This window comes from Alexandromys fortis, unplaced genomic scaffold (genome assembly GCF_014885135.2).
Source record: "Alexandromys fortis isolate MF-2015 unplaced genomic scaffold, M_Fortis_MF-2015_v1.1 scaffold_52, whole genome shotgun sequence".
Classification (NCBI taxonomy): Eukaryota; Metazoa; Chordata; class Mammalia; order Rodentia; family Cricetidae; genus Alexandromys; species Alexandromys fortis.
The window spans coordinates 4,082,370-4,094,786 of NW_026067929.1; the positions used below are offsets into that span (position 1 = coordinate 4,082,370).

General features: G+C 41.6%; 1 protein-coding gene across 3 annotated transcripts in view; it reads right to left on the reverse strand.

Annotated features, from left to right (window-relative positions):
• The window catches only part of Sema5a (semaphorin 5A), a 420,186-nt gene that overhangs the window by 93,444 nt on the left and 314,325 nt on the right, over window positions 1–12,417 (reverse strand). The window lies entirely within an intron of this gene.

Consider the following 12,417-nt stretch of genomic DNA (forward strand, 5'->3'; position numbering starts at 1 on the left):
TAGGACAAAATACTCAGTGGGGTTTTCAGTTTCATCTCCTTCCTCCCCACCCACAGTTACAGTGGCGCGATCACCTCAGTTCTGCTTCCCAAACACGCAGACCCTCTCTGCAGATGCACGTATTGTTTATTCTGTATTTTCTCCTGAGAAGACAATCCCTCCTTTCTTCTCAGGGATCTGCTATCTCCCATCTCTACTCCAAACTGCTTCTGGCCTGCAATCTGGACACCCGCGCAAGGTCATTCTTGGTTCAACGCATGTAGTTTGTGAGATTGAACCACAGAACAAACATCTAGAGTTTTTGTATGTGAATTTTATATCAGCTTCCCTTGCCATCAAGGGATGCGCTTCATGCTCGTCCCTGATATTTTATCTGCTGAGCACACAATCGGGTGCCAGGAGGGTTTTACTGAAAAAAGTACTCTTCAGGGTTTCATATCTCCGCCCCAGAAGACATTCCTTAAAGTTCAGTTTAGAACTTCTTGTGCCATTGTTATTGCTAATCCTGAATAATAGCAGAGAACCATGTAATTAAAGTTCTGTCATTTGAAGAACTCGGGTAGATACATGGTCATTGATGACAATGCACTTCTCTGGCTATATTTTTCCCTGAAACACACCAGAAAGGCAAAGAGCTCATGTGCTTAAGGGACAGGGATTTGGACAGGAAGTTGTGGTGAGAGCAGACCTCTAAGTGTAGCAGGCTGGTTCCCAAGGTTTATAATATCAAAATGCAGACTCAGCTATTCTTAGAGTGGAAATTCGCAGAGCAGCCCCAGAGACTGGGATGCAGGAGTATGGCAAAGACCAGTGTGACTAATGACTACTCCAGGTGAATCTATGCAAGGAGTCTAAGAGTAGCCAGTGATTAAGGGCCTTTGATTTCAGGCGCAACAGCAGAGTTGTACAGCAGAGAACAGGCTTCTAGAAAAGGGACTTCTTGAACATCCTTGTGCCTTAACGGATGCACCATAGGAAGCATTGGGCTCAATTAGTGCTTTCTCCTAAGCACCTTCTGTGCATTAGCCATCATTACCACACTGATGATGGGGAGGAGGAGGGCACCGAGGTTAGGAGTACTCCCTCTCCTCCAGATACAGTATCTTGTAGGTCAAAATTTCCACAGAAACAGGGAAGACCTGTAGGCAGGGTGTGAACATCTAGTTGTGGTGGCAGGAAGTGGGCAGACAGCTCTTCATTCTAATGAGAAACTCTTCAGCAGACAGTGCGGCATCTCAGAGTGGATATCACCCACCAGCTCGTGTGTTTCAACAGTTGGTCTCCAGCTGGTGGTACGGTTTGAGGAAGCTGTGATATCATTTGGGTATGAGACCTAGCTGGCAGACATCGGGTTCCACAGGTGGTACTTAAAGGTTACAGACAAGCTTCAGTCCCAGGCCAAATTCTCTCTCTGCTTCCTCGCTGCCAAGAAGTTTCCCAAACCTACTGCACTGCAGCTCAAGCCTCACACAGATCTGAGAGATCTTACTTGTTTTAGGTTTTTTTGCAACACAAGGGTTAAATCATTTCCCATTGTCCTCTAGCCCATAACGGTAAGGGAATAAAGCTATCTCAACATATGCTTGAAAGCAGGCTAAAATGTAACTTCAAGTCACGCTGTTCATTCTTTCTATAGACTTCATTTTATATTAATTTCCTCCTTGTGAGGAGGTCATTCGCTAACATCAGAAGAATTATATTTAATGTGCATTTTCCCCATTATTCAGAGATTTGTTGCAAATCTCTTGCAAACTCCTTCAAGTGAAGGGTTTTACTTCACTTGAAAAGTAGTTAACAATTGGCTCTTTGCCATTTCTCAAGATGCTAAAGATCACATGTCCTTACCATTCAACCCTAAAGGAAAAGAACATGACAATAATAAATCAACGTACATATATTTATTAGTCTAATGGTGTAATTTCACATTGTACAGTGTATATACATGTCAAAGTATCAAGAGGTTCACCTTACATACATTAATTTTTCTAGAATGCTGCAATGGAACCTAAGGTCTTAACCAGGGTATTAAGAAAGTGCTTTACCATGGACCCAGATGTCTAATACAAATATACCAAAGGCCCAATTAGCATAAACTCTGGGACACCTTGTGCACTTGCTAGAAAGGGAATCAGGAACCTGAAAAGGTAAAAGGAGGTTCTGAGAGTTGGGAGATCCCTACTGCTCCCTGGAGGACAGGCATGGCATGAGCTTAAATGCTCCACCTGCACAGAATAGTTCTAAATTGTAACTCCCGTTACTAAGAAGAGAAGCTGGACTATTCAGCCACTAACTATTACCCAGAGAGTGAGGACAATTTCCAGGGCCCCTCTGGCCACTTGTTTCAGGGATAACTTCCAGTCTGGTTCACTAAATCTTCCCATGGCTGGAGGTTTGTTAGCATCTTTACTATGTGACGGTCTAAACCAATAGCACTTAGAAAGCAAGTTACAATTCTTAACCAAATTTGCTGCTTTCTTTAACCAAAATTTGGAAATTTTGGTGGTTGTGTAAGTAGCTTTGATCCAAGTCAGTCATATCTGAACATCGTCAGTATCAAGGCAGAAGAAATGGGTCAGAAATACAATGTATAGGTCTACAGATGGAACAAAAAAGGGTGCCCATTGTCCACAGGATACGGGAATGGTCCTCTGCTTCCTGCCATGGTGTGAGCCATAGTTTGCAGAACAGCATTCAGTACCCAAGTGCAGAATTTCCCAAAGATCCATTGGACACAGAGCAGAAGTCAAATCCCTGGTCTCTGAGACTGGATAAGAAGTCAGAGTTGAACAAAGACAAGTATGAGTTAGTGCTGAGTCTGGGACCTACTGCACACTGAAGGCCAGGAAGGTTCTGGAAGCTGAGGACCTCAGCTGTAAAGATCACAGAGTCTCTGAAAGAAGTTGCCAGGACCTCTGCCACAAGTCAAGTCTTTGATAAAGCCCAACATACCCAGCTCTTATCTCACACAGAGAAGGGTGAGCCTCCCAGAGATGCTGCAAAGCACTGACAATATTTAACCATCGAGATTCTGAAGCAGAGGGGCAATGTATTCTTTGTGTCCAAGGGACAGCAGCTTGTCGTAAAGACTGGCCTGACAGACCCAACTTGCCAAGGGCAAGTCCAGAGCTCTGTGGCTGAGATTATTTACTTCCATTTCAGCCAGGGCTCAGATAAGCTCAAGGTCAGAGCTTTCAAATTAATCAAACGATAATATCAGATGATATCACAGAGGGCCCAAGTGAAGCCCTTGCTCTAGTAATTAACTTAGGAGATGACTTCTAATGCTGTGAGAATTCCAGGAGGACGTTCGAATTTCAGATAATGACCAGATCTTCATTATTGTCTTAAGTAGATGGGAAAGTCACGCGGAAAGCCCTGTCTAGCTCTGCAATGCAAATACCCGTTTTCCACTGAGCTTAGCTAGGAATCTTTATCGTGGGCTTTTACTAACTACTGACAACTCTCAGCAATTGGTGTTCACATGGTAATAAGGCCACTCACATACTTCCCAGTTCTCGAGGTTTCTTTGCTTACTGGCAGCTCTGACCCAATATGAAATGCTCCTCTTTAAGTACGACTCTTGTCGTTCTGTTTTATCACAGCCACAGAAAAATGGCCAAGCACTTTTTACACTGTTTTTCCCATTTATAGCCCCCTTTGCCTGATAAATTCTGACTTTGTCTATGGGTTTCTAAAATATTTACCTGAATTAAAATTTGCTGGTAACAAATCATGAAGATTTTTGAAATGCAATCCCTTGGCATATATATCATTTTATTACTTATTAATTATGAAAGTAATATTTGCATGAGTTAGATTTGCTTGTTTATCTTTACATAAAGTACTACACTACAGCTGATTTTCTTTTTACTGCATCTTCGTCTCCTCAGATATTTTTATTTTATAATTGTCCATTTCTAGAACATTGCTCCTCATAAACGTGCAGCACAAAATGTAAGGCGTATATTTAGGGCCATTTCAGAAATTGTATTTTAATGGTTTCATATGGAACTCCAGTAAACAACTCAAATAGCAATTTTTCAAATATTCTATCAGTAAATATCAGTAAATATTCTGATATGGGCTGATGAAGGCCACTGGTAAGAAAGAATTAAAAGAAATTGTTTTCCATAATCAAACCGTTAGGTCTCTATAAGATCACTAGATTTCATATGTATAGCATGATCACTATGATTTATCACATCTGATATTCTCAAATCCATGTGACAGTGTTCATGCATGAGGGGCAACATGGACAGCACAAAGGTCTCATGGCGTGTCTTTGGCTCCTAGGCTGGAGCTAAGCTGTCCAACGGGACATGACAAGAGCTGACTATATGACTCAAACTCACGGTGTTGAAATATGAGCGGCGGCGGGGCTGCGTCCCCAACACCCCGGCCGCTTGGCTAGCTCATGCCCGAAATAACAACACACAAACTGTATTCATTTAACTGCTTGACCCATTTCTATCTAGCCTCTTCTAGGCTAACTCTCGCACCTGGACTAGCCCATTTCTAGTAATGTGTGTAAGCACCCCAAGGTGCGCTTACCGGGAAGATTCTAACCTATGTCCATCCTGGGGAGCTTCATGCGTCTGCCTCAGAGCGCAGAGCTATCGTGTCTCTCTGGGAGCAGAGCAGAGTCTGACCTCACTTCCTCTTCTGCCCAGATCCTATTCTGTTTATTCCTCCCACCAATGCTTTAACCTATCAGGGCCAAGCAGTTTCTTTATTGCTCAGCCAATGAAATCAACAGATTGATATATGACACTCCCACATCATCAAGGCACATTTGATCTCAAATAAAAATTTTGATGGCACGTTCAGAAACCTTTTATCACCTCAGTATTTTTCATAACACCTACATTCAAATCTAGGGTGCTCCTTAGAGTTTAGAAAGCAAGACTCTAACAGTGAATCAGGAAACAGAGAGGGAATGCACCCCTAAGATACACCTCATTACCTGGAATACCCAAGGCTCACCTCTTCACCGAAGACCCCAGTTCAGATTGAACAGAACTATGCAGTCAGGGTGACAGAGGCTTGCTTCCCAGGGTTTGGGTCTGGGAGTCAAAGTGACAAAGAGAAAGAAGCCGAGAAAAAAAAATGCTAGATTTTATTCACGGGAATAAAACTCTATTGAGCCAGTAAACAGCCATGTAAAAACAGAAAACAACACAGAGCAGGGACAGATGGGTCCCAAGTGTTCTTAGACATCACTATTCTACAGAGGACAGTGGAGGATGTAATTACAAAAGCAGAAAGTACGGTGTGGAAGAAGTATTTCAGTAAAGGAGTAGCCTCAGGACTCCATCATGCCCTAGCTCTGTCTCCTCCTTTTCCCTCTTTCTCATGTGCTGAGAATTAACGGGCAGTCTCTGTCTCAACATGAAATCCAGTGTTTGTTTTAAAGATGTTCTCATCCAACTGTGCCACGCATACCCCATCTGATCAGAGTCATAGCAAAGGGAAAACAAAGTATGAGGTAATTTTGAAGACATGTCAATATTTTGCATGGAAGAAACAGTCACCATATGCCGGCTATCACAATGATATGGGCCTAACCATGGCGAACGGACCTCTTACTGGGAGGCCTCTGCTACCTTTGAAAACCTATGTTCTCATGAATGGGAAGAATCCTTTCATCATTTTATTTTGTGGATTCATCACAAGTTAACAGTCACTGGGCCTTCTCTTTAAATTATCCCTGGATAAAACACCTGCTAAAACTTCTCAATAGTGTCCAGCCCTATGGTCTCCAACAGCTGTAGCTTCCGGAAGTTTCCACAAGAAAAGAGCTTACAATGGCCTTTCACGGAAGTAGAAATCTAGATCAGGCACATAGGAAAAACACCGTGTGTGTGTGTGTGTGTGTGTGTGTATATGTGTGGTGGGGGGATGGGGAACGGGCACACTGTGTGAGCTTCATTAAAATGCCCCAGAGTTATGATGTCATCTCACACAGAAACACAGCACACTAACCACATGTGTTGCTAAGCCAGGGACGACTGTTTGGGAAAGAGGAAATGGCCCCTCTCTACTGCTTAATGTCTATCAACTTGCAGAAAGACTAAGAAAACTGCATGAAATTATCTACCGCGAAAGATCGATATGAAGAGAGACTAACAATTTGTATTTTGTTTTTTTTTTTGGTTGTTATTCAAAGACCAAAGTCTTTACCATTTGAGGCAATTCTCAATTAATATTGATCATGCAAAATATGAAAGATGATGACCACCTGCCTTAGGCAGATCTAAAGCAAAGAGAGGCAGAGAAGGAGAAAGCAGACTACAAAAAGAAAAGAGCAAAATCACCTTCTCCATAAAGATAGACAGTATCTACATCCCATTTTGATTAACACACTGAAAAAATTACTAATTCATAGCTAAATAACTTCATATTATTCTGTTGTTAGGAGACCAGGCATAAGTTACCAAAATTACCCAGGAAACGTGTTTAAAAATCAAACGTTAATGTAAAAAAAAGTAAGGTCCCCATATTTAGTCAAACAAAACAATTAGCTTTTTATATAGTATTTTAAGTGGTTTGGCTTATATCACACTGTTTTCAGTAGTAGAGTGTTCTAATTGGGCCTAACACAAGCTAATTTTGGTCACTGAGTATAGGGCATTGAGCAGTACTGTGGGGCAAAGAGGGAAAGCAAAAGCGAAGGCACACTCTAAGTGTGGCTCTAAGAACAGATGAGTGGCGGGTTTCACGGACCTCTCAGTGCTGGGGCTGCTGTAGGATAGGATGCTAGCTCTGGTGCATACAATGCTCATCTCATAATAGGCTAACTGCTAGCCATGCCTGCCAAATTCATCTCCACTTGTATTGTTTAGGAGTGAAATATCCTTGTCCACTGTCTAGCTTTCATTATCTAATTCAGCACATCTAAAGTATCTATTTATTTGATATAATATTCCAATATCATGACAAAATAGACTGACAGATGTAGAAAATATGTAGGAACTCTATCTCACAGTTCACCTGTGTCTACAGCTACTGTTCCCCAATTCTTTTCCTGGTGATTACAAGTAGTTACTTGACTCTTACTTCACAAATTTGCTAGCTATTATTAAACATGGATAAAAATACAAGTTTCTTAAGATGAGTATCAGTTGATGGAGGAGGGACATCTGTCTATGTATTACTTTCATTGGTTAATAAAGAATATGTTATCAACCCTGTTCACATAAGCACCCATGTAACTTTATGGGACAGCATAACTTCTAGCCATTGCTGGACCCCTCATTGTGACTACCTTGAAAATATTGACGTTATGCCAATATTAACACACACTTAGGGTTGGTTGTATGAGTGAAAAGAAAAAGGATACAGGGTGGGAGGGAATTGTGAGTGATGCTACGTGCTTGGGTACCACCTAGAAACACTTTATGGTGAGCCACAAAGAGGTGGTCCACTAGGACTCTTGACATTGGGAGAAAAAGAGATATACTTGTTGTTCCACCGGTCCTTGGTTCAAGACCACCTTACAAGCAATTCATCCACACCTTCCATACCCCATGCCCCTGTGCTGGGGTGTTTCATCCTTGGTCAAGACACAGTAGGAAGAGCCAGAGACTCTAGCCACCAGATAGCCAGCAAACAGCTGAGGATTAAGAAGAAAGGGAGTGAGTGGATAGGACCTGAGGACACCTTGCAGATATCTAGTGAGCTACCCTTGACTGTGCTGCTGTGTGCCCTGTAATCATCCCAGCCTCGCTCCCATCATGATCTAACACAACACCTTGGTTCTTTGTCAGATGCTGAAGCAGACTCTCAGCCACCACCATCTTCCTTTCATGATTTACTTACCGATTATTGTTATTCTTTTGATATGTTTTGTCTAGAAGTAGAGACTTTCTGGTTTTAAAAGCTGTTATGACAGGTGTTATGTCCATAATTTCTCAATATATATCTATTTTTGAAAGAAAAATTAGCTTATTATAAATCATGGTATGTCCATAAATTCTCAATGTATATTTATTTTTAAAGAAAGATTTTAGCTTATAATAAACCTCTTGAGACATGCTAATTTCTGTGCTTTTAAATGTTCTGCCCATTTAAGTGGTGGGGCTCAGTTCTCTTACTCTTTCTTCTCAAATCTCCATTGCTGACTGAATTTAGCCACTACTTAGTCTTGTTTCGTGTTCCTAAAGAAGATCCTAGATATTGCTTTTTTTAAAATTTCATTTGCCTTTATGTCCTCTTTATTCTTGGGGTGATATATTATTTTTGAATCACATTTTAGTTTTCCTTAAACTTTTTAGATGTTTCATGGACTCAGCCAGCTACAGAATATTCAGAGAACCTTCTAAACTGGTTTTCACATTGGTAAGAATTTTATCTGTAAATACCTCTATAATTCTTTACTCTTAGAATTTGAAAATCTGTTCACTTACTTGCAATCTTTATTACTGAGATGTGGTATGTATTGATATATGGAGACTCAATCCTTATTTTATCTCAGGGAAGGTTTCGTTAATGATGACTTTAGGGATATTTATTGGCTCCCCATGTGGACATAATGCACAGTCCAGAGAAATCTAAGCCCTTATCTTTTCAGCTTTAAAGGAGTGAAACACAGCAAACAAACGTAAAAGAATAAATAGCAAGTAGCAGGCAGGAAACTAGGCAAGCGGAGGTTCTCGCTCTGGATACTGATTTGAATGAGAATGTCTCTCGTGTGGTTTCTGGTAAACAGCACTATTTGGGGAGACGTAAGAGAAATGACCTTGCTCGAGGATATGTATCACCAGAGGCCTGCTTTGAGAATTTAGAGCAGTGGGTTTTCATCTTTCCTAATGCCACAACCCTTTAATACAGTTCCTCATCTTGTGTTGATCCTCAACCATAAAATTATTCTTGTTGCTACTTCGTAACTGTAAGTTTGCTGCTGTTATGAATCATAAGGTGAATATTTCTGGAGACAGAGGTTTGCCGAAGGGGTTGAGGACCACTGGTTTAAAGACTCATCGATCCCATTTCCAGTTTGTTGTCTCTGTCTCGTGCTTGTGATTCTAGATGTGAGCCATCAGATTCTGCCTCAGTCACCGTGACTGCCACCTGTTGCCTCTTCCGCCATCATGATTCTAATCCTGTGGAACTTTAAGCCCAAATAATAGTTCTATATACCATGGTGTTTCAGCACAGCAATAGGAATGTAACTCATGCAATCATCAAATCAGGCATACAAAATATTCTCCAGCAGTCAAATGGGGAAGAGCCATGAAGGCACTCAGCTATGAGTTCAATAGAATGAGTCTCAGGCAGGGCACAGCATCCCTCGGGTTGTAAGAGCAAGGGACAAACAGCAGTAAGAGTCACATAATAGATACCTCTGTGGGAAATGACTGACTTTCTAAGTGCACTCAAGGGTACAAGCTTTTTCTATGTGGCTGGTCTCTCCTCCATGTCAGAGTTATGAGGGAAGACAGCCCATCCTCAGATAAGGTGTTTTAGAGGACAATTATCGACAAACATGCTCAGGTGTGAAATGAGGGTGGGGCGATTCCAACCCCAGAGCCAGCTTCTCAGGGTGTGCAGACAGCGCAAGACAATTATGTCATGTCATAGACACTGCAGTGTGGTTCTCTGTGTCAGACACACTGACTGCTCTACTGCTGCCTTGTCTGTGTGCCCTTCCCATCTAGAATCCATCCGTGTTGTTTCTCATGGTATACACTCACTCTGGCCATCTTCACCTTTGTTTCTGTTGCCATGGTATTAGGATATAACCATTTACCTCCTCAGGACAGACCTTCTACTGTTCCCTTTTCTCTGTGAGCTTTTTCCATCTCCTCCCGTGTGCGTTATCATTCTATTCATGATTTTTCCTCTCTTGCCCTGCCTTGCATTTCTAGCGAAGTAAATTTGCAGCCCATGGGCTTTTGACCCTACAGTGGAGGATTCTGTTAAGTTTATTTCCCCACTGCCTGAAGAACTCAGGCTTTCTCTACTAAAGGTCCCCAGCCAGGGCTTTTTTTCTAACTTTTTAATAAGTATTTCATTCTAAGATAAAAATCCACAGCTGGAGAAAGCAGGGTTATCCTACTAGTACTCAACACAAGAATGCAATCAGTTCAAACAGCTAGAAGCAGTTAAACCTGTGTGGGCTTCCTCCTCATGCCCCTCTATCGCCTGCTCTGAGTTTTCTAAGGGGAGTTTGCAAGTCCATAATGTTAAAAAGTTTGTAAATGCTTATGTATTTTCTTAATTTTCTTTATTGGAGGCTTTTAAATAAATGTTTGAGAATAATCCATTATTGGAGTATAATTTGCATGCCAGAAAATTGACTCTGATGTTTACAGTACTCTGAGTTGTACAACAATCTAAAGTTAACCCATTCTAAAGTTATATGCAATTTAACTTCAGAATAGTTTGAATACACCGGGAACGAGGTCGGATAAAAATGAAACTTCCACAGCTGGTCTTAGAAGGAAAGGAGAAATTCTGAGACTAGCAGCACGGCTAAAAAAGAATGTGGAAAAAGAGGATCCCTAGGCCGAGGCAAACCTAAGAGCCAGGCCCCCATGAGACAAAGGAGACAAGGGAGGTCTGCAAAGAGCCTGCAAATAGTAGACTGGATGTCATGGTGTCTGCTGTTCTCTAACCAAGGGAGGAGGGAAATTCCAGGTTGCAGTGCTCAACAGGACTTGCAGGTAGTTTTTCTGTTAAAAAAAAAAAAAAAAAAAAAAAAAAACCAAAAGTCTATCCACTTAAGACTCAACCACTTAGAACATTCCTGTTGTAAGCATTCTAAAGGAGTAGCCATCAGAAATGTACCCCAGTTCCTACTCAGACAACTTTCAAAGAAGTGACTTTTACTAAAATTAAATCGTATTGTGAATTAAAAGTTTAAAAATTTGAAAATACATTGGAATGCTGTAAGAGTTAACTAGCCTACCTAGAGGTTAATGGAACATGTTTGTAACTCATAGAAACTCCAAAGCTAGACTTGAGAAGCTGATCTAACAGGCCTTCAGCTTTCAGCAGTGTTTCATGCTCCTGCCTGAGTTGCGCATGAGGTCTAGAGCAGGACTCTCTGCAGGACCTCATCATTCCACTACAAACCCCCTTTGAGAGAAACAGCTTGATGAGTGAGCAATGAAGACTCACTAAGGATGTATGTGGAGCCTTTGCCTACCAATAGGACTGGAGATTGCAGGTAGTACAGCTTACTTACATGTAAGTACTCTGCATTTAAATGGGCAAGATATTAAAACAGAAGCAAAACATTAGGTCAATAGAACAAAAAAAGACATTGTGGTGTGACTCATTTTCTACAAAGGAGTAAACCTGAGGAAAGAGTCAGTAAACCTGGGCAGCTTTGAAGCCCACAAGCCTAAGCTAATGCTAACACGCAAAAGCCCTTGAGATATTGTGGGTTTGGACCCAGCCAATTCAATAAGGAAATACCACAGTACAGCAAGTCATAGACACATGGTTTACCAGTGATTGTCCAAGTTTAGTTATATTTTAGTCCACTAAGGGTACAACAGCAGTTGCTTTACAATGCACAAACTTCATTAAAACCAATTAATACGATGCTGTCGATCGTATGAACTGTGAGGACGAAGTCACAGGTAGACGCGTGCAAGGCAGGACCGCCACCCATCGTCTATCTGTGCGTCTCAAGTCAAAAAGCAACTGAGTGAGGTATATGACATGGCGGTTGCAGAGTAGGGCTGGGGAGCCAAGCCTGGAGGTCATTCAAATTAGACTTCTGTGTGAAAGCTTCTAGAAGGAGTGCCAACGGCTTTTTAAAAGCACTTAATAACCAACCGATGCCAGCTACTGTTTCACGTCAGACCTCTAACTTCCTTATGGTGGACTGTTTTCACATGTGTTCAAACGTGTGATTTGTAATAAAGATGCTCAGATATACTCCTGTGGGCATAGAGTTCGCTGTGCCATGTGATTCATAAGTTGAGAGTCTCAACCCTAAAATGATGTATCAGCAAGCAGAGCTTTCCATAATATATATTTAATCAATCCATAAGGCTCAAACTTTCATAATCCAACTGTTGCCCTTATGGAAAGATGCATCCTAGCCCTTGGGAAGCTGAGGCAGGAGGATCAGAAGCTTGAGGTCAGTTTAGGCTATGCAGTGAGTTTGCAGCCTGACAGGCTATATAAGAATATTGTTCAAAGAATTCAAATAAAGAGACACAACCCAGAAATATCTCTCTACTTATAAGTATGGCATCGACAGGTGACCACATCTGAACCAGGAGAGAGCCCGCTCTAGCCAACAAGCAGAAATGACGGAGGCACTCATCATTATGAGTATGAGAATTCCTTGAAGTCATCTGCAGAGCTCACTGCTGATCATAGCGAGCTTGAGGAACAGGACAGCAGCCTGTGAGCTCGAGCGTGGTCTAGCTCAGTTCCACCCCTGAGCATCCCTTACCA